At 38.6% G+C, this 21,363-nt stretch overlaps 1 long non-coding RNA gene across 1 annotated transcript; it reads left to right on the forward strand.

Moving 5' to 3' along the window:
- Nucleotides 1-311: 311 nt before the first annotated feature.
- On the forward strand, nt 312-18,315 carry LOC112647830 (uncharacterized). The gene is made up of 4 exons (XR_007412071.1): nt 312-447; nt 2,840-2,912; nt 13,870-13,968; nt 18,020-18,315. It is a non-coding gene; the product is annotated as an uncharacterized LOC112647830 (long non-coding RNA).
- Nucleotides 18,316-21,363: the final 3,048 nt, after the last annotated feature.

Consider the following 21,363-nt stretch of genomic DNA (forward strand, 5'->3'; position numbering starts at 1 on the left):
GATCCATTCCATTATCACAGTGACAAAGAGAAAGGATGGCTTGCGATTTCAGAAAGGTCACAGTGAACTGGTGTTCAGCTGTAAGCACTCAAGGTATGATGATAATAATGGGAGAAAGGGTTTAAAAGATGAAGTTTACAGTCAGACAAAAATTAACATTTAAAAGGAAACCCTTATCTAGGAGATATTCCTATTCTTTTCTATTTCTGTCTCCTAGAAATTGCTAGTTGTTAGGGTATTTATATATAAATACATTCTTTCTCCTTCAAAAATTTGTATCTGCTTTCTGATTATTCCCATACTGAAGTGATAGAAGATGCCTGTTGCTATGGGAGTGACTGTGATGTCATAAATGGAAGATAATTGTTTCATTGTGTGATTAAACAAAAGAAAGAAATGAACTTGGAAGGGGAAAAGCAGGTGGTTTATCTGCATTTCTGGCTATAGGTAGGTAATTATTATTAATTCCTTTAGCAATCTTGGGAATTACATTGATCATTAGGGAACTCCTGGGATACAGAGGTGGTTGAGGTGTGACACGTAATTGCACTAAAATTCACATTTACAGTGACATGTCTAAAATGATGACTAAAAATTAGCTGTATATTTTAGAACATTATCTGCTGAATTGATAATAAGAATCTGACAACTGGCTGCCCTTTGCTGAAAGCCTCTCTAATTAATGAAAACCGCTTTGATACTTGTTTACCTTTTACCCACCCATCCCTTTTAATTTTTTTGATACACAGTTTCTATAATTCCAAAAAAAAAAAAGGAAAAAAATACCCTGATCATATGAATTCATTATTCATAAGTAATTTTCCTTCATTACATGGATTGTAAGAAATAAGTGTTCAGAACTACTCGGAGCATTTTTGTCCCTTCACTCTCTGCCTTCCTATCCTTACCTTCCCTCCCCCCACCTTTTTTATTAAAGTAATCTTTTTTATTTAATATTCAGGATATCTTATTTTAATTGAATCTAGTTCGGTATTCCAGATTCTACAGCTTTAAGATGACCCATTTACATCTATGTGCACTGCAGCCTCTACCCAATAAAAATAAAAATTAAAAAAAAAACCTGTCACCACAAATTTTTGTCATCAAATTGAAGTTACATTGAACATTCTACCCTAAATCTCTCAGCATCGACCCTAATGCTACCAGCCTATCAGACCAGGACCTAGCTTATCCTAGTTCACCATGACAAGAATGGCATGGTGGACATTAGGACCTGACAGACATGAAACAATGCCATCTCTCTGACTTTTGTCCCATACAACTAATACATTCTTGATATTAAAAGCCTTGTCATCTACTCCTACAACCAGATGCCTGCCCAAATGAGCTGATACTACTTTTGCTAAGCTAATTGCCCAATCCCAAGATATTCCTCGGTACTTATTACTCTAGACAAGTACTTGATATTATGGACAGTGTATCCCTTTTCAGTTTTTGTTTTTCCTCCCATCGATTTTGCTTACCAGGTTCCTCTTTTTACGTTCTCTCAGCATTCTTTGATTCTACTCATACTCAGAATGTATGTGTGACTTTAATTCCTTCCTTGGCCTTTTTTCTCTTTTCACTCCAGACATTTTACCCAGTAAAAATGACACTTATGTGGTGGACATCATGATTGATTTCCATTTCTATGTATTTACTCAAATTATGTAGATACTCAAATAATGTCTCAAGCTTAGATCTCACACCTAAACTGATTTTTTATTAGCCATCACTATTTGACTGCACCATGGGTAGTTCCTGTGCAATTTAACTCCAACAAAGATTAAATAAGTAACAAACGGATGCTCCCCCACATACAAAACTTCCTTGCTTTAGGTAATTCCTATTTTAGTCCATGGCCAAATCATATAGAGATTTCCAACATCCAATTAATTTCACAACCTGTGGATTCTGTCTCAGGATATTTCCAATATCCCTCCCTCCTTTCTGCATTCATAAAGCAATACCTAATTCAGATTCTCATCATCTCTCATGCTGTTTGGTTTTCTAACTCAAATTCTTTTCTCTGTCTCCCTGCTTCTTGACCATCAATAGCTCTTAACATAACTGTGAGTTTCTTCTTTCTCAAACACAAATATAACCACTTTATTCATTCTTCACAAATCATCTGAAGGTTGACCAAATTGGGCAATTTAGCAATATGTGTTAAAGGCCTTAAAATTTGTTTTAGCAAATATACTTTTAGAAAAATCCCATTAGGAATAATTGGACTTGTTAACAATTATGTACATAGAAAAGTGTCCACCAAAATATTATTAAAAGTATCAAAATTAATCCCAAATCACGACTGTTAAAATATGTATGCCACCTCCATATAATGGGAGACAGTACAAATAACCAAGATTTTTCTTTTTCTTTCTTTTTTTTTTTTTTTAGATCTTTATTTATTCATGAGAGACACAGAGAGAGAGAGAGGCAGAGACACAGGCAGAGGGAGAATCAGGCTCTATGCAGAGAACCTGATGTGGGACTTGATCCTGGGACCCCAGGATCATGCCCTGGGCCGAAGGCAGATGCTCAGCTGCTGAGCCACCCTGGAGTCCCTCTTTTTTTTTTTTTTTTCTTTTTAAGAAATCTATGTGGGTTCTTTCTTTCAAAATACATTCAAAATATATCTTTAATGTAAAAATTTAATTATGGAAAATTCAGGTCTGGTCAAGATGGAGTAAACAGGGATGAGATTTACTCTTTTACCTGAAACAATTACAAATTGAGAAAAAGAATATGACAAAGGACAGTGATCCATAGGGAACAGGGAACAAATGACGTGAGCCCTAATAACTGTCTCAGCTCACTTCCTGAAAAATTTTTCCAGGTTTGGGCATAGGAAAAGTGAATAATGGTGGAGCCCTGAAGTCTTCCTAAGTGGATGATAAAAAGTTGAGAAGGTAAGGAGGATAACACAGGTAGATTTATGGGTAGTATACAACAGAGGGGGAAGATGCACAGAGGAAAACTTTGAAGCTCTGCAGAGGGTTATTACCATGTTTTCAGCTGAGAACTGAAACTACATTTGAGGAAACTTAACAGAGACTGAGGAAAGAAATGCTCAAAAGGATTTTAGAAAACAATACTCAAAACTTTCATAGGTGTGGAAACAGATCCTATCACAGCCAGCCAGAATAGAAAAATCTCATAATTCATGGGACAATTGTAATGAAAAAGGATTTGGCTCAATAAAGGGAAAACGATAAGGTCTTGGATAAATGTTGCTCTTGTGCCAACATCAAAGCTTAAAAGTGAGGCCCAAATGTTTCAATTAAATTGCTTAAAACCAGTGATAAAGAAAAAAAAAACTTGAAAGTAATAAGAAAATGACACATCATATACAAAAGAATAAAGAGAATAAAGAAAATAAAGACAGGAAACTTCTGTTTGGAAGCAATTCAAGCCAAAAAACAGCACAGCAAAATTTCAACAGTACCAAATGAAAAATTTCCAGCCTAGAATTCCATACCCAGTAAAAATATCTTTCAAAAATGATAGTGGAGTCTATTTCAGAAATTCAAGCATTGAGGGAATTCATCATCAGCAGACCTGGACTTCAAAAAATATTAAAGAAATTCCTTCAGACAGGGAAAAATAGTACTAGAAATAAATCTAGATATGCCCAAAATAATAAAGAGCACTAAAAATGGTAACTATTGTAATAAATACTTAAAAATCGAATATCTAAAATAAAAATAACAAAATGCATTGTGTAATCTATAACATATGTAGAAATAAAATGTATAACAACAATAATCCAAAGGCTGGAAAAGGAAAAAGCAACCACAAGAATAACACTGCCCTTCCCCAAATTATAGCTAAGGAGCTAACAAAAACATAAAATGGAATCCATAAAATGGAATCTAATGGGAGGTAGGAAAAGAGAAGAAAAGAAAGCAAAGAAAAAAATATACCACAATAAAAGCATATAGCAAAAAGACTGGTTTAAATGACCCCAGATCAATAATAACATTATGAGTAGGTTAAATATCTAAATTAAAGGGACAAGATTGCCGTATTGAAGAAAAGTGGAAACAGAACTCCATGCTACCTAGAAGAAAGACACTTTCAATAAAAGAACCCGATACCTCAAAAATAAAAGGTTAAAGATAGATATATCATGATAAGAGTAACTATTAAGAATCTAGAGAGGCAATATTGATATTTTATATTATATTTCATATTTTCTGATAACTTAAAAATGTTTATTTTATTAAAATGTTTGCTTCCTTTTCTCTTGAAATTATACTGTGCTTACCTAGAGGTCATAGTACCAAAAAGAAGAATGCTTCTATCAGAGCACAAAATAATGGTTTTTTGAACTGAAAGTTGAGACTGTGACCTGGTCACCTTAGGCTCTTTGTGCCTCTGAATCACTAGGCAAAGAAGGAAGTTACCGTATTGACAGGAGTAATTGATCCTATTATCAGGGTGAAACTGGGTTGCCACTACAAAATAGAGGTAAGGAATATTATGTTTACAACACAGAAGATTCTTAGGGCATCTTTTCAAACTACCACATTCTAGGATTAAAGGCATTGGAAAACTGCATTAACTTAATTAAGGGAGGAGTTCTAATGGCCCCGACTCTTCCAGAATGAAGAGTTTTGCTAACTCCACTGGCAAACTCCATTCAAAACATCTAACTAAATCGAAAAGCAGTGATCTTTTGCAGAAATGAAAACTGTAATGGATATGAGTATTTCTTCCTTATTTTGTTATAAATCAGTATATATACTAAGCAAAGTTTCTCTTTTATTCTCTTATCATCTAAAATAAGGTGTAGTAATAATAGTTAACTTTACATCACAGTATTGAAGTTACAGAATATTGAAAAGAACAGGAATGAAGAACTTTGTGTCCTCTTCTGGGATAAGTGGTTAGTGTGTTTTCAATGTATGTAGAGCAATAGCATCAAGTTAGGTTGAAATATGATCTTGTTATTGCCTTTATTTAGAGTTTTAATATAGTTTAAGAAGATGTGCATGAGAACCAAGTTGGCAAGAAGTGGACTAAGATAGTTTTATGTATCAACTTAACTATAATCCCCAGCTAATTCAATCAGATGCTAAATTCGGTATTGCCATAAAGGTATCTATAAGTATGATCAGTATCTGTAACCACTTAGCTTTAAAGGAGGTTATAATCTGAGTGGACCTTATGAGCAAAATCTTTCCCTGAAGAAGAAACTACCTGTAAATGCATCTTCTGCTCATGCCCTAATGTTCAAATCTGCCCTGCCTAATGGCCTACCATTTAGGACTTTGGGCTTACCTAGCCAGCCCCACAATTATATAATGTAATTCCTTGCAATAAATCTCTTTATACATCCTACTGGTTCTATTTCTGTGGTTGAACCCTAACTGATGAGAACCCTAAGATTTTAGTGTTCATTTTCTCTAAATAACCAGAATTTCTGTATTTTTTCCTTTTCACATTTTGAATAAAAATTGCAAAATGATTATTTGATTCTTTTTAAAGGAAGACATGATTGTTCTCCTCTATTATGTTTTTATTTTAAATTCCCTACTCCAGTATCCTTTTTTTTATGCCTTCGAATTGTATGTTTGCTACTGTTGCTCTTTTCACTGTGCATTTAAATTATTTTTGCCTATATTTTTCTCTTACTATTTTGTTTGCTCTCATTGCAAGACTGCATTTAGCAAAAGTATAGATGAATCCAATATTTCACTGAATTGAAATTTTACTAATAAGATTATACCACATGTTTCCACTTTGACACCTGAGCTCCTGCCTGGAGATGGCCATAATTCACCATGCATATCTTGCAGTCAGAGACATCAGCCCATTTCCTGAGCACTATTTCTGCTTATGGATTTTAGTATACAGCCTACATGAGGTCTCACTGCTCTGTTTCATGCATGACACTTAAAGAGAAAATATGTGCCCCACTGCAGACAAAATGCTGGAAAAAATCTTTGAGAAAGAAAGTGAGAGGGAGATAGGGCAAACAGAGTTCAATTTTTTTCATCAACCTGCTACACCCTTGTTAGTCATGACCCAAACAAAAGCAGATGTTCCATCTTTCTTCTGGAGTTGCTGTGTGTCAGCTCTTTGATATCAAGATACTAGTTATTTACCCCAGCAGACAGAAGCATTAAGGACAACAATTAGAGCAGGTGTTGTGAATAATCAGTCTAATTATTACGGTGTGAAATGGGGGAGCTTGACATCCTGGCAACGCCTTGATGCTTCGAGATTTTGGTTGCATATATCTAAGTGTAGCACTTGCCTATTCAAAATCAACTTTTTTTTCTTCAATTTTTGTTGCTTGTAGTAGTTTATAAACCTTCTTTGAAACACATAACATTCACATCCACACACAGGTGTGTGCACACACATACACATATGTCGAATTTTCCAATATAAGACACTGAATATGAAGGTCCATTCTTTCTTTGGATTTGGTCAATTGATCTTTTCAGCTAGTTAACAAGAATCTTTTCAGTCTAAACATATTCAGAGAAAATTAAGAATGGGGATTAACCTTGATGTAGGTTAACTAACATTAGAATCATCTGGGGACTTTGAAAAACTAGTTTTGCCTGGGCCCCACATCTGAATATGAGACCCAGGCATGATGACTACAGGCCACTCAGATTATGAACTGTATCTCCCTTCCCTTTGGTCCTCGTGCGAATTTTGGGTAGCTCTCAGTCTCTCTTAAGTTTAGGTCTTGAATTACGTTGAGTATAGGAAAGAATTCATTTTCACAAAGGTTATCTGGATGTTCCAGAGCTCTAAAAGAACAATAACAACAAAACCGACATATAGGCAAAGAAAATAAAACATGAGACTTTTCCAGTGATTTAATGAGAAATATACCTGAGAAGAAGGTTTGATGGCATGGGTCTTCAATAGGCACCAAAGAATAGGTATGTTACTTCAATAAAAATATGATTATTAAGAAAAGTGTTATTAATGTAGGTCAAGAAGATATAGATAAGCATGAATAGTCATGACTGGAAGGTAAGGATAATTGAAGCACATGAACATAGGTAATGAAAAAAAGAACAGACATGCTACCAGGGGAGTGGGCCATTGGCTGTCCAGGCAGAGAGAGGAGATGAATATTGCATTTTTCATAACAATTTCAAACTGGTGATACAAAGTATGATTACAGAACATTAGTTCCTGGCTTCTTCTTTCAGTTAATAATTGAAGGTCAGACAACTGCGGATATTTTCTCTCATGATTTTATCTCTAGAATGTAGATGAGTTTTAGAAAATTCCCATTGGACCATGCTAGATCCTAACTTTTATACCTACTCTTTCCAATGCCAAGACTAATACTGACATGAGGCAGGATGTATTCAAGCCCTTTTAGGATTCCTAAAGCCTATCCTGTTTTCTGTTGACAAACATATCCCTTAATCCTGAGTGTCTGCCTGCTTGTATTTATTTATTTCCTCAATTATGTGTTTCTTTCCACTTTGGGGTAACATCCCTTTTCTCAATATACAACTTTGTTGTACCTGCCTTCCTCAGCCCAGTAGTTATTAAATCTAGGTGGTGAAATGTGCTGTTAACGATCTTCTCTACCATCAGTCTTGTTTTCCAGCCATGCCTCCTACAGTACCTAGGGGTACAACCTAGTTTCTAGTCTTGGCCCCTTCCTCTTTGCTGACCCACCTAAGTCAGAAAGGAGAAAAATTCTGAATTTAATCCTGAGAAGAAAAGAGGATTCAGCTTTTTAAGTGAATCCACTTTTATCTTTTGCATAGGTTAGGAAGAGATCAACCAGGATGGTGAGATAGTTTAACATCAGGTCAAATAAGAATAATACTAAAAATCAAGGATAGTGCTTAAATCTAAAATAAGGAAACTCCATATCTCTCCAAAAAAGTTTTTGGCTTCAAGAATAAAAATAAAAGAAGCATATTTGTCTCAATCCAAATACAGACACCAGAAAGACAAACTGGGACTATACAATGAAGTAGCTTGCAGGATAATACACTGAAAAATGTAATCATGCATAAATCATGCACAAAGTAGAAACCACAAATTCTGTATTTGGCAAGACTTCGATTCCTTTGCATAATTCTTTCATTTTCATCTTGCTACTTCCATTCTCCTCTCATAGAAATAGCTACATAAAACAAAGACATAAACTGTGTGCAATTAAAATGGGAGAATAGCTGAAAGGAATGTATTGATAATTATGTTAAAATCTATACCGTAAGGATTCTTGCATTGTTAGGCATCTAATTTGTCATCTGTTGACATCAGCATCTCAGTTCTCCCCAACATCTGAAGCTTTGTTTTAGGCAACTTCTTGCAGAGTGAGCAAACTTTATGTACCGTTGAGTTGACAAAAGTATAACTATATCCTACAGGAAGAGACTTAAGTAAACCTCCAGCAGTCATATGAAATTCCAGAAAGACAAGACAATCACTGAAAGACAGGGCTGGGGACACAATTTCCCTAGCCTGAAGCAGGTGCTAAAATGGTACTCTATCATTTGCAAGGTTGGCAGTGGTTGACTGGAAGAAGGAAGGACAGTTAGAGCACTTCTTGTGTATGGAGCTGTTTTATCTTCATAACCTTGGGAGAAGTGTGTTTGTTTGGAGAGGGAGAGTCCATTGCCTTCATCCAAAGAAGGCCCTGGTCACCTACAACAGGCTCAGGGAACACTTGGTATAGCCTCTAGTATCTTTTTTCTTAATTATCATCACCTCATTCATGAAGTTCAGACATGCATGATTTCTCCTTTCTGTCACAATCTATTAAAAAAAATTAAAGCTCTAAATCACATTTCCAATGAGATTTAAATGTTGCATTATAACCTAAGATAAAGCCTTGCTGTGAAGTTAAAAATATTAAGGTGAGAAGCAATATGGCATAATACTAATGAGCAGAACTATGTATTTCTTCCTGAATGCAAATCAGTGTTCATCCAGGTTAAGCAAAAACTTTTGTACCTCAACTACCCAATTTATAAAATTTCATAATGATAGCACTAACTTGTGAGATTATCGTATTAAATTAGCACATAAAAATCATTTAGCAATGTATATGATATTAGCCACCATTTATTAGAGTTTCATTGAAAAGAAGAGTAAAGAAATGTAGAGAAATTAGAAGGAAAAAAAAAAGAATAAGGAAGAGGTGGTAAGTCTAGTAAGTCAAGGCACATTGTAATATAGGAAACTTATTCTTAGTTCTTAATATAGGCCAGACTCTATATTCAGTGCTCTAAACCTCACTACTGTTTTTTTTTTTTTTTTTTAATTTATTTATGATAGTCACAGAGAGAGAGAGAGAGGCAGAGACACAGGCAGAGGGAGAAGCAGGCTCCATGCACCGGGAGCCTGATGTGGGATTCGATCCCGGGTCTCCAGGATCGTGCCCTGGGCCAAAGGCAGGCGCCAAACCGCTGTGCCACCCAGGGATCCCTCACTACTGTTTTTTGAAGTGGATTATATTATCTCCATTTAAAAGATGAGAAACTGGCGACTAGTTCATCAAGGATCACACACCTGGGGCAGCCCAAGGGGCTCAGGGGTTTAGCCTGATCCTTCAGCCCAGGGCCTGATCCCGGAGACCCAAGATTGAATCCCACGTTGGGCTCCCTGAATGGAGCCTGCTTCTCCCTCTGCTTGTGTTTCTGCCTCTCTCTTTCTCTGTCTGTCTCTCATGAATAAATAAATAAAATCTTTTTTAAAAAAAAAAGGATCACACACCTAGTAAATGACAAAATTTGAACAGGACAATGGAAGCTGAATTCTTAATAATTATATTTTATTTTTTAAAATAGATTTTAACTCTCAAATATTAATAAATTAAGTCAAAATTGACAATAATTTCTTTGTATTACGTATGCCTTACCTCCTCTACCTCTAGTGGGATATAGTAGGAAATATTTGAATAAGCAATCAGGATACTTGTGCTTTTTGTCACAAATGCACTGAGGGATCTGTACCAGGTGAAAGTGCATTGAAACCATATAGATGAAAGACACAGTAAAACAGATTTCACAGAACTGCCAGGGAATGTGCTATCCCAAAGGCATCCAATCATAGTTACACTGATAAGTCTACTGCCTGAAACTGACATCACAAAGACTTGAGAAAATGCAACTAAAATTGAGGTTATTTTTCAAACTTTCCAAATATTATATAAACATAAGCCACTCTTCCTCTATCTTCATTAACCAGTTTCTGATCTGTTCTATTCCTTACAGCACTTCCCAATTGGGTGAAACTTTGTCTTTGCACCCGACTATATTGCACATTGTCTCCAGGGTTTGCAATACTCAGGACATCATGGGCAGCAAAGGAGACAACAAATCTAGTCCAGGGAGCATTGCGTATAATTATTGCTAAAGTTCATTACAGTGGCAATGGAGAGAAATAGAGCATTCATAATTTGGTTAAGGAGGAACTTAAACATCAAAGCTGACTGCTACGGTACAGAGCATTGTCAGAGTGACACGGTTTGTTCTGCTCTGGAGTGGCTCATGCACCAATCAAGGAGCCCTTGTGTAGGCACTGCATAGAGTATGGCCAGGCCAGAAAGCAACAATGAGATCAAGGCTTGGCCCCATGGGAAGAAATTAGGGCGGTGAAATTGGGAAGTTGACACAGTTTTCTAGAACCCATCAGCTGTCCTGTTTGTCTACCCATGGTATTCCCCACCCCAATCAAGCCAGTGCCTCATAGTGACTTTACAGCCCGATGTCCTCTGCCTTTCAGTTTTACACTCTTGCAGTAGCACATATATCTTTCCTTTGTTATTTAATCGGCATTTTGTGTGATAGAGTGCCATGAAAGCCTGCAGGGTCCCTTCAATCAATGCAGAGGTGGGCTTCTTCTCTTTTGCATTAGCTCCTATTTATTAAACACTAGTATATACGTATCTGAATGGTAGTAGAATTTATTAATCATATTACACAAACAGGAAAAATGAGCTTCAAGGTAGTGAAGTGACCTGCTCCAAATAACAACCCAATTAACTCAGGATTCAAAACATCTAACTAAATCCAAAATGCAAGCATTTTTCCCTAATTCAATGATTCCTTGGTATAAAAGTGCTCTGTATAAAGAAACAATAAAGTTCTCCAAACATTTTATGAAAAGTGAGAAGTTCATTTCTATTCGGTGGGGTGGGTATAGGTCAGTTTCTGGAATTCAACCTCTGCATAAGAAAAAAGAAGGAAGAGGAGAAAGAAGAAACCAATATGGACAAAAGACAGAAGAACCTATTTCACATCTTTTAAATAATTTGAGCTTTAATGTGTCATGTTACCTTTTTTATCCTGGTCATTTCCAAATTGATGTCATTTCCACTGAGTCACAATATGCATTTCCAATGACATAAGCTCAATGGATTTCTATTCTACACAGCATAAAAGCATCGGGTGGGCAGCCTGCGTGGCTCAGCGGTTTAGTGCCGCCTTCAGCCCAGGGCGTGATCCTGGAGACCCAGGATTGAGTCCCACATCGGGCTCCCTGCATGGAGCCTGCTTCTCCCTCTGCCTATGTCTCTGCCTCTCTCTCTCTCTTTCTCTTTCTCTGTGTGTGTCTCATGAATAAATAAATAAAATCTTTAAAAAAAATTAAAAAAAATAAAAGCATGGGTTAAAACAGTAAAAGATTCCTACGAATATTCTGCCCTTTCTAACTCAAGCAGGAATCTTTCTGCTGTCATCCTTCACTCTTTTCTCCCCTGAATTTCCTGCATTATTGTTTCAAATCCTTTCCAATAAATTAGAAAATTACGTATCTACTTAAAATCTATAACTGTTTAACCAATTCTTCCTTTAAATCAGGGACCGATTTGGGACAAAGATAGCTTCATCAAAAGATGTTATCATTATCTGCTTCTCCTTTTCACCTTGATCTAGAGGGCTTGTGAATGATGGTGCCTGATAGAGCCCTGAGAAAACAAATGACTGGCAAAAGACAGCAAAAGATTTGGGTACAGAGTGCAGCAGTTAAGTGCTTCTTTTATTGCACCAACATTCCAAACAAAGAATGAAATTATCTTATGATCCAGCAAAATTGAACTTCTAATGGAAGTAACTTTTAGAGGAGGCAAATAACTTTTGAAGTTTTGTAGCATTTTTATTAGGAAAAAATCCATCTTAATACTGAAATAATTTCTCTACAATCAAATGGAAGATTTTTTTAAAGGATGTTTATGCTAAGAGTTTTATTGTGCTAGCAAAATAGTTTCTCTTTTATGGCTTATCGCAGAAGAACAAGGCAAATCCTGCCTAGCAAAATGCCTCCACATGCCAAATGACAGAGTCTAAGGAGCTTTCAGGAAACCAAGAAATCTGATCACTGCTGAGGGCATTTTAATACATTAAATTCAAAAATTATTTCAGCTTTGCTTTCTTACTACTGGTTTTCTTCAAGAATGGAGCTCAAAGAGTATTTTGATGGTCATTTTTTTTTCTCAGCCGATATTAGCACTCAAAGAATCTTTACTAATAATCAGTATCTCAATAAATATTTATAAATACTTCTTCAATACAAAGCTCTTAGCAGGATGTTAGAAGAATACATAAGCATAAGCATATTTGCCTTCTAGAATTGTGTGGATCAACAAGGTATAAACAATATTGTTTTAATACTAAAGCAATAAGCAGAGTGTCCAAAAATTGGTTCAGGGAAGGCATGCTCTGGGAGTATGCCCAGGATGGGTACACACTGTCTATAGCCCAAACTGGAAACTTACAGTAAGGAAACCTGTGAGCTTGGGACAATAAATATTTTCAATGGTCTCATTTGGGCTACTTAATATAGAATAATGGTTTGAGGAACAAATTTTTAAAAATCATTATGTTTCTTTCAGTTTTCATATTGTAAGAGATGAGAATGTTTACCTCAGCTCATGAGCAGGATTAGAGGCTAGGTCTTCTGATCCTGAGCCCTGTGCTTTTGTAGCTCTTCAATGTTTCCTTTTGTTCACTCTGTCAGCAGTACTAAAAGAAGGGGGACTTAGGCTGATCCCCAGCAAAAAGAATATTAAAAGCCTAAGCTTCAGAGTCAGTCAGATGAGTTTGTGTTTTAGTTCCAAAGCAGAAGTGCTGTGAGTACTTGGAGATGAAATAGAGAGTACATTCATCCTACTAAGCACTAGATAGAACAATCAAAAGCATCTAGTGTAATCCTTGACAAAGGATTACAATAATTTTTCTATTTTTATTATACGAGCTACCTGTTATTATTATTATTATTATTATTATTATTACTATTATATGATTACCTGTTTTAATGGGGTTGTCTAGGTAAACAAGAATTACTTGGGTTTGAAGAGTGTCTGTTCTCTCAGGACTCAAGAAAACAGTAAAAAGGAAGTGTTTGGCGGATCCTGAGCTTATAGTGGGGTTATTAATTTATACACATATATTTGGTGAATATCTATTCTGGATTAACCACTGGGGATACAAGGAGCAAATGGGATAACAAGGTCTTTACACATACTCTGTTCACAGGTGCACTACAATGAATAATGTGAATATGAAAAGAGAAACACATGGACCCTGTAAACACATAAAAGGGGTAGCTACTCCAGAAATGAAGCAGAGTGGGAGAATCAGGAAGGTTTTTCAGGGGAAAAGTTCCTGAATACGAGACCTGAAGTGGGCAAAGCAGAGGAGATGGAAAGGTGAAATGTGTTCCAGGCAGAGGGAGCCATAGGCATAAATGAGAACAAAAGAATATGGTTCTTTGGAGAAATATGAAATCCTATGGTATGTTATCAGGTAGTGTGAAATAAGTAGTGACGAATAATGAGGCTAGAGACATATGAAAATATAACATCTTGTAGGACACCAAAGCCTGGGTCCTACAAATGCTTCTACAAAGTTTTGTTCTGATTCCTAGACTTTGGGAAACCTTTGACAGGTGTTGGAAACATTTTAGAAAGACTGGAAAGATTTCCCTGGTTATAGAAAGAAGACTGCAGGCGGGCCGAGCAGGAAGGTAAGCAATAAATTAAAGGCCTTGGAAGAATCTAGTAATTGGTGATGGTACTGGAGATGGACTGACACTGGATTGGATGTTGGTCACAGGGATGACACCGAGTGGAAAAGGCTGAGATTCTTTTGGCAGTTAAGACTTATAGGCCTTGGTAACTGATTAGATGTGAGTTGTATGGAGTTAAGAAGTAAAAGACATTGTAGTGATTTCTGGCTTAAATTGGGTAGGTAGAATTCAGTAATTAAGGAAACAGGAGTAAGGAACGGGAAGAGAAGTGGGGGAAGGTCCAGAAGGATGATGGTTTCAATATGACATCCAATATGCAATCATTCCAAATCACCTAACTGCTTGCTCATAAGCCACTGGCAGAAGTCATGATCTAAACGTTAGTGTCCTGCTTCTAGCACTTTTTAGAAGAGCAAGTGTTTACTGAACCATGTGTCACAGAGTAGTAGCAAGAGGAACAGCCTTTACAAAAAATTGAAGTGATAATTGAGTTTAAAATAGTGAGTAAAATTATAATTTAAAACTTATGAGTAATTACGTGTTCTTTACTCTCTCCTTAATCAAAACTAAAGCAAAACGCAAATACAAAAGGTAGAAAAATCCAGTTTTCAATCTGTATCAGCTGTCTTTGAAGAGCAGCATAAGCAGGTAGATTTTGCTGTGACTTCTTATGTATTTCTTTTCCAGTTTGCCTTTAAAATCACTGGAATTGTTTTGGGGCTCCTGAGTGGCTCACACTTGGTTAAGTATCTGACTCTTGATTTTGGCTCAGGTCACGATTTCCAGGTCATGAAATTGAGCCCATGTTGGGCTCCATGCTCAGTGGGGAGTCTGTTGGAGATTCTTTCTCCCTCTTCCCCTGCCCCTCAACCCTGTGCACAGCATGTGCTCCAAATAAATATATACATACATACAATCTAAAAAAAATAAGTAAATAAAATCATTGGAATTCTTTTGAATTTTGACCTTTCTGAAATGCTAGCCATACCTCTCAACACTGAACAAAACCCGTAAAGACTAATTTTTCCATTATCCATCAAGTTATCTTAAAACACTGCTATATCTGTTCTAGAAGAGATATCAAAGGATGTCATTCCTGAATGTTACCAAAAGGAAAAAGATAATGAATGGGACCAAGAATTAGGGCCACCTTAAAAGTCCTAACAAGGAAGATAATTCCTCCAGACTCTTTGTGAATATATAATCTCTTCCCCTCTCATATTTGAGATTTCACTAGTCAGTCTTTCAAAGTAGGTAGTAAGTGGCACATGGGTATGTATTCACTGCAAGTTCTTACAGCCTGTCTGTTGGAGAGTAAGTGGGGTAGAGACACGAAAGATGAGGAGACATTCTATAGGCTCCACATGAATCAAGGGATACCATTCTGCTCTTAAGAATCTCTGCTCTAGGGACACCTGGGTGGCTTAGCAGTTGAGCGTCTGCCTTTGGCTCAGGGTGTGATCCCAGGGCCCAGGATCGAGTCCCACATTGGGCTCCTGTGGACAGCCTCCTTCTCCCTCTGCCCATGTCTCTTCCTCTCTCTCTCTCTCTCTCTCTCATGAATAATAAATAAAATCTTAAAAAAAAAAAAGAATATCTGCTCTAGGCTCTTCCATGCCAAAACTGAAGTGTGATTTCAATAGAAAAAGAGGCCAGAAGCTGAGACTTAATTATCTCTGTGCCCTCGCATGTTTAAACATGCACAACTTTAGTTCAGTGATGCACAGTACCACTTATGGCCCCCTCGAGCTGAATCAGCCAAATGCTTGTGTTTGGGGGCCCATGGAGAGGGTCCCTATTTATTAGGATCAGCCCTTACTACTCACGTCAAGTAGACTGCTAATAGTTAGGTATCATATTTGACCTTTTATCTCCCTTTCAAAACCACCTGGCTTGACTTCACTTTTTAATGCATTGCCTGGAAGAAGAATTGACCATTTTTACCATCTCCACTCAAGGAGGAGTGAGTGAAAGTAACTCTAAACAAACAGATAAAATATAATTGCAGAAATATATATAGCATGCTTCAACCAGAGACAGGATCCTCTCACTGATGACTAGAGATGTTGGTCTTACACCTGATCTCCAGGATGCTGCCATCAAGAGGAAACTGGAAAATGGTCTAGATGAAGAAAGAACCAGTTTTAGTCAGGATTATCTTCTGAAAAACTAAGGACTGTCCCCCAAACTATTTGCTCCTTCCTATTGGGAAGTCCACTATCCACGAACAAAACACTGGAGAAGTCAATTGCTATTGGCTCCTAGCAGCTGAGCAAGTTGTAGTCTTGCCTTATTGGCATCACAGAGAGGTAGGAGTGGACACACCAGTGCAGTAGCACATCAATATCTATATCAGTGGGGCCTGAGATGATATGTGTCATCCCAGAACAAACTATCTAAGTAATTACACCATCCCAGTTCTTTATCTTCTGCTCAGACTCTACCCTGGGCCTATGTCAGGCTTCTTTGCTGAGAATGAGATCAGCTTTGATGGTTAGTGAGCTTCACCTACTGGAGCAAAGGGTGGAAAGGTCAATTATCCTAGCATTCAAAGGGCTAGCCATAGAGTTGAAGTGTAGGTTTTTGTATTAGTGTGGTGTGTGAAAAGTTTGACCTAAACCTTATAGAATCTAGAAAAGGGGATTGCCTGTTCTACAGCCTGTTTGATCTACATCATGACCAAGGGACTGGATTATACTACAACTGTCTCCCAGCTCAGATGTATCATGCATGCCCCAAACCTAGTCAGAGCTCACAAGGGCATTTCTCACACAGTGACTATCCTCAGATGAGGGGGGCACACTCAAGAAGATAAAAAGAAAAAAAAAAAAACAAACAAACAACAATGATCATGCAATATGAGGGAGGAAGAAAATGAAGTCAGATACACAAAAACCAAATCAAAATCTGCCTAACTCAACAACTCTGTTTTCTCTATTTGTGTGATTAATTTACTTCTTGTGCATTGTATGGTTAGCTTTATCCACAGGAGCTAGATTCATGTTTAAAATAATGGCAGTATTTAAGGACAAAAAATACACACTGATTATCGCATTCCTTCATAAAGGTTACTTACTGAGTGGAGCGGCACATAGACCTGTAGACCCATTTTCTGTGGCAATCCTTAATTATTCTACTCCCTCACAAGATACTGCTAGTATTTAAAGTGTATTATTTTAGAATAAAGGTTTCACTTTGCCTAAGCATTAAGACTTAAAAAAAAACATTTAACTTTGACATTTCATTTATAGGCATTTTAATTATCTGGATGGTTTCCTTTAAATGCTAGATGTAGGCAGAGAAAATTTGTACTTATATAGAAGAAAGTGCTTCCAGGACTCCCTAATTTTCATGTGTTATGAATTTTAATGCCTTATGCGGGTCAGGTTTTCATAGCCACGAAGAGGGAATACATTGACCTTAAACTATTGTACAGTTGTAACAGTATTTTTAGTCTCTGTTTGTTATGGGCAGACAGGAAATATATTTTGTTTATGTTTTCTTTTTCAAAAGTTCTTGCAGCAGAAGTAAGAGAGCCCCAGGCATCTAAGAAAGGTCTCACATTTTTGCTACTTTCTCTTTTTAATTTAAGAAAAAATTTGTGATGATGAGGTAGCAACAAAACAGACTGTATCTGCATGGCTGAAAATCAGTAGGGGGTTGCCGAGCAGGCAAAGGCGACCTGGCTGGTGGCAGCCCATCCCTGCAGATAGGAGTAGACGTCCACTGCAAGGCCAGGCAAATAAAAATGGCTACCAGAACCCTCCACACTTCTGTCTGTCTCCCACCCCTGACAAGACAGGTTCACTTAGGTGTCCAGGCTCTCAATTGTTCTTCAATGTGCAGGAATTTTGTTGGGCTGCCCTACCCAGCTTTTTCTCCCAGTATACCAATCCTAGCTCTGTATTTCCTGTATCTTTTTCTACCTTACCAAACTTAACTATCCTTTCTACTACCTCTGCTTACTTGACCTACTAATATAACTAACACATTTAGAATAGCCTATTAGTAGTAGATACTATCTCAATTGCTTTGTGAATTATTACAGGTATAGATAAATGGATATGCAGATGGATGAAAAAAAAAGACTCCAAGACATTGTTTTATTTGCCATCATTTCCAGAGAATATATGCCTTTCAAGTTTTGGCTACCTGGAGGCACAATAACTTTGCTGTAATTAATGAATCACCAGGGGCTCCTCGGTGGCACAGTCAGCTAAGTGTCCGACTCTTGGTGTCAGTTTAGGTCATCATCTCAGGGTCCTGAGATCAAACCCCTGGACTCTGTGCTCAGTGAAGAGTCTACTTGGGATTCTCTCTCCATCTGCCTCCACCTCTCCTGCTCGTGCTCTCTCTTTCAAATAAATAAATAAATATTAAAAAAATAAAATACATGAATCATCAATAGTCTCTTTCATAGCTGGTAGCAAGTAGATGTGGGGTATTATTTGTGCAGGTAATCAAATGTGTTCTTAAAGAGCTGGCCTGGCTACAGCCATGTTGATAATGTGGCAATCTGTTTACTAAGGCAATGGAAGCCACATCTGTAATTTCTGCATATTGGGCAATCTTTTTTTTTTTTTTTTGTATTGATAATCAAAATGTTTTCTGAACTCCCATAGTGCATATATCCTATACCATACAATTGAATTCCTAATTAACAACTGAGATTTATTTTGCTTTAGTAGTTTGTATATATAAATATTTCATATGTTCTTTTAAAAAGCATCTTTTGAATTCCTCACAAGTGTCCAGCACAGGGCTGAGCATGGGACAAGCCATTAATAAATACTCATTATAAATACTCTTGGTTAAAGTCCGTTGTATTGTGTAGACCACTGCCGACAAGCCTAACATGGCTCTGTAATTGCACATTTGCGTCATCCCAGGGAATCCATTTAAGTGAACTCTTCTGCATCTTAAAATAAAACTGTGCCAGCTTCTTTATTGATGAAGCTAAATCATAACTCACAAACTTCAACAAAATGGAATCTTTTCAAGGTCAGAAAAATCTGGGAATGCTTCATCCCCCACCTCCTGAACTCCCTCCCTGGACCTGGAATGGCCATCTGTTGCTCTGGCAGATTTACAGTTCATTCACACTGTGAGTGATAGGAGGAGGAAGTGAGCAGAGCTAATCAGAGCTAAGTAGTTAACGAGCAGAGGGCTAACGAGCTGGTGAGTTAACGAGCTAAGCAGAGAGCTAATGAGCTGCTGTTTTCCACTACATGCAAGCAAATATATCTTTCAGGTGATTGTTTACCTTTAGCATTCTTAGCAGATGTCCATAATAACATAGCTAAGATTTTGCGGTTCCCCAAACATCTCAATTTGACACAAATTCAGCCATACCTTCAGTCTTAGGTATATATACTTTCCTTGTCACCACTGTGACCTTGAAATGGAGTCATCTTATTTTTTTGACTCAGGCCAGTAGCTATTCCATCAGATTATTTTGCATAAATATTATAGTCACTTATATAAAATTAATAAAGACTATATACTAGGCACCTATTTTGTACTAATTAATGGGTATACTACTAATGATGTAGGAGAATCATAAAATTTTAAAATTAGTGTCAAGAATAGGGCATCTAATTGGGAGGAGACCAGCAGAACAATTGAAGAAATGGAGAAAATAAAGTATTAGGTATTGGTAACAATTGTTATTAGGGATTCAGAGAGCAGGGATTCCACTGTATGGTGGAATTGAGAATGGATCTCTGTGTGTGCTTTATCCATCTCAAGTCTTGGCCTTGCAACTGAGGTCATAAATCAAGGGATATAGTCTAGAGATAATACTCTAAAAGAAGTAGAATAAAAACATGGCCTGACTCAAATGGTTAATATGCTACAATTACCCCAAATCCAATTTTGTCTCAAGTGGATGTGAAATGCTCCTTGCTGCCACTTGTGTTTAAGTCTAACTGGCAGAGTAAGTTGCAGATGTGGGGCTCAAAGGAGTTTATGGGATAGCCGACCAACTTAGATGGGGTCCTTAGGTGAGTCACCTTGCCATGAGTATGAAAAGACATATATTTCGAGGAGCAAGATGGCGGAAGAGTAGGGTCCCCAAATCACCAGTCTCCACCAAACTACCTAGAAAACCTTCAAATTATCCTGAAAATCTATGAATTCGGCCTGAGATTTAAAGAGAGACCAGCTGGAATGCAACAGTGAGAAGAGTTCGCGCTTCTATCAAGGTAGGAAGACGGGGAAAAAGAAATAAAGAAACAAAGGCCTCCAAGGGGGAGGGGCCCCGCGAGGAGCCGGGCTGAGGCCGGGGCGAGTGTCCCCAGGACAGGAGAGCCCCGTCCCGGAGAAGCAGGAGCTGCACCGACCTTCCCGGGCGGAAAGGGGCTCGCAGGGAGCTGGAGCAGGACCCAGGAGGGCGGGGATGCCCTCGGGCTCCCGGGGACAGTAACAGCAACTGCGCACCCAGGAGAGTGCGCCGAGCTCCCTAAGGGCTGCAGCGCGCACGGCGGGACCCGGCGGGACCCGGAGCAGCTGAAGGGGCTCGGGCGGCGGCTCCGCGGAGGGGGCTGCGGGGCGGGAGCAGCTCGGAGGGGCTCGGGCAGAGGAAGAGGCTCCGTGCGGAGGGGGCTGCGCGGTTCCAGGAGCAGCTCGGAGGGGCTCGGGCGGCGGCTCCGCGGAGGGGGCTGCGCGGCCCCGGGAGCAGCTCGGAGGGGCTCGGGCAGAGGAAGAGGCTCCGTGCGGAGGGGGCTGCGCGGTTCCAGGAGCAGCTCGGAGGGGCTCGGGCGGCGGCTCCGCGGAGGGGGCTGCGGCCCGGGAGCGCGAATCCAACAGCGCAGGCTCCGGAGCACAGGGCGCCGGGACAGCCCAGGATCCCGCCTGCCCCGGGACAGGCAGAGGCCGGGAGGGCCCAGGACAGCGAGGACGCTCCTGCCCCAGCTGAGCACATCAGCGGCCCCGCCCCGGAGCCTCCAGGCCCTGCAGACGGAGTTCCTGCCGGAGCTGACTCCAGGTTTCCAGAGCTGCCCCGCCACTGGGGCTGTTCCTCCTGCGGCCTCACGGGGTAAACAACCCCCACCGAGCCCTGCACCAGGCAGGGGCACAGCAGCTCCCCCAACTGCTAACACCTGAAAATCAGCACAACAGGCCCCTCCCCCAGAAGACCAGCTAGACGGACAACTTCCAGGAGAAGCCAAGGGACTTAAAGTACACAGAATCAGAAGATACTCCCCGGTGGTTCTTTTTTTGTTTGTTTGTTTTTGTTTTTGTTTTTGTTTTGTTTTGCTTTTTGATTTGTTTCCTTCCCCCACCCCCTTTTTTTCTCCTTTCTTTTTCTTTCTCTTTTTCTTCTTCTTTTTTTTTTTTTTTTTTCGTTTTTGTTTTTTTCTTTTTCTTCCCTTTTTTTTTCTCTTTCTCTTT

The sequence above is a fragment of the Canis lupus genome, chromosome 7, assembly GCF_003254725.2.
Source record: "Canis lupus dingo isolate Sandy chromosome 7, ASM325472v2, whole genome shotgun sequence".
Lineage (NCBI taxonomy): Eukaryota > Metazoa > Chordata > Mammalia > Carnivora > Canidae > Canis > Canis lupus.